Genomic DNA, 1949 nt, shown 5'->3' with positions numbered 1-1949 from the left:
GATAACACACTGATGTTTTAGTTGTTGCTAAGTAGCACTTATCTTAAGCCAAAGACTTTTCAGTTTCCCATGCTCTGTCAGCAAGCAGGTGTGCAAGAAGCTGGGAGGGAGCATAGCTGGTGCAGCTGACCTGAACTAGCTAAAGGGGTATTCCATACCATGGAACATCATGCCCAGTATATAAACAGGGGGGAGCGGGCCAGGAGGCGCGGATCGCAGCTCGGGAACTAACTGGGCATTGGTCAGCAGGTGGTGAGCAATTGCATTGTTCATCACTGGTTTTTTTCTCCCCCCCCCCCTTCCTTTTTTTGTTATATTCCTTTCCATTACTATTATTATATTTCATTACTACTATTGTTAGTATTATATTTTACTTTAGTTATTAAACTGTTCTTATCTCAACCCACGAGTTTTACTTTTTTTTCCCCTTTCCTCCTCCTCACCCCACTGGGAGGGGGAAATGGCTGCATGGTGCTTAGTTGCTGACTGGGGTTAAACTACGACAAATGCAACTTCTTTGAATGAGAAAGATTTCCATTTTAGAAAGTCTCTTTCCAACTGAAATCAAAATTACACACTGTACGGCAGTGGTCCCTGGTCCCTCAACTTAGCTTTCAGAGGGCTGGGGGTCTGAATCTATCCTCAACAACCACATCAGCAAACCAGGATATTCCTCCAGTTGCCAGGTTCCTCTTCATCACCTGCAAAAAAACCAATGCCAGCAGTTAGTATCACATGGGTCAACACAGACCTCTTCCACAACATCCTCCTCAAAAGCAACATGGCCTTCTGCTCACCTGCTCCACACAGATTCCAGTGTTGGACACCACAACCATCATCACTTGTGGCACCTAAAATACCAAAAGACAGAAAACTACTGTCGCGCTTGCAAGAAATCACCATCCCCATGCTCCTCCTTGCTACTACCCCCGCTCACCCCAAATGCTCATCCAATTCCAAAGGCGGCCTGCATGGCACCTGCAAAAACCAAATAAAAGTGAGGTCCTGACACTTATCATCTATGAGGGGCCTGCTGTAAGCTGAAAAGGTTCTAGGGACAACATGGTACTCTGTGAGTGATTGGGAAAGGTGATGAGCCGCCCCATACCCTGAAAGACACTATACCTTATGTCCCTGCTGCTTTCTTGAGAAGTGCTAAATACATATACAGATGCATACAAGGTGCTCACCCTAACCACTGCTAGATGACCTCACCATCACTCCTATTAAGAGAGATGATACCAGCAACTCACACAGTACACAGCAATACTGGTGAAAAAAACAAGGTACCATCCTCAATAAAGTCAGTAATTGCAGGAAAATGCAATGCACCTAGAATTAAAAAAAACCACCTGCATACTATCAAACCATCTTGCCACGCCTGAACACTCAATATAAAACTACTGACCTGGGGGGAAGAAAAAAAAAAAAAGACCACCTGCATACAAGTGTACTTTCTACTATACATGCTGCTGAACTTTGGCTGGTCCCAAAGCTCTTACCTCAAACAGACACCTCCACTTCTCTAAATATCAACACATCTGCCAAACAGCTCAAAAGCTGCAACTAACTGAAGGAACAGCAGAACACCAACACCAAAGAAGCCCTGGAACAGAGTGAGCTCCCTAATGAGAGGCTGTGGCTCATATATCCCAGGCCATGCCCACTATCCTTCCCACAATCCCCTTGGAAAAGGGAGGGGCCAACCACCAGAAGACATAAAGGCAGCCTAGAGGAGCAGCAGGGAGTTTTCTCATCTGCCTTAAGTTTATGGTGTGCAAAGCACTGAGCCAAGAAAGCAACCCTTACTGGAAATGACAATACCTGCTCTTTTACTACAACTACGTCTACACTGTGTCAGCAATGTGAGCAGGTAGGTAATTAAACTTAATTTTTCTGGGGCGTAGACAGACAAAGATAGATATCCTGCTAAGCTACGTAAGAAAGCA

General features: G+C 45.0%; 1 long non-coding RNA gene across 1 annotated transcript; it reads right to left on the bottom strand.

Moving 5' to 3' along the window:
- Positions 1-344: 344 nt before the first annotated feature.
- On the bottom strand, positions 345-1564 carry LOC127029947 (uncharacterized). Its single transcript, XR_007768261.1, has 4 exons — positions 1503-1564; positions 938-978; positions 798-851; positions 345-701 (listed from the first exon to the last, which is right to left on the bottom strand). It is a non-coding gene; the product is annotated as an uncharacterized LOC127029947 (long non-coding RNA).
- Positions 1565-1949: the final 385 nt, after the last annotated feature.

The sequence above is a fragment of the Gymnogyps californianus genome, chromosome 2 (assembly GCF_018139145.2).
Source record: "Gymnogyps californianus isolate 813 chromosome 2, ASM1813914v2, whole genome shotgun sequence".
Taxonomy (NCBI): Eukaryota; Metazoa; Chordata; class Aves; order Accipitriformes; family Cathartidae; genus Gymnogyps; species Gymnogyps californianus.
The sequence above is the reverse complement of the archived record's forward strand: the minus strand, read 5'-3'. Positions and strand labels throughout refer to the sequence as shown.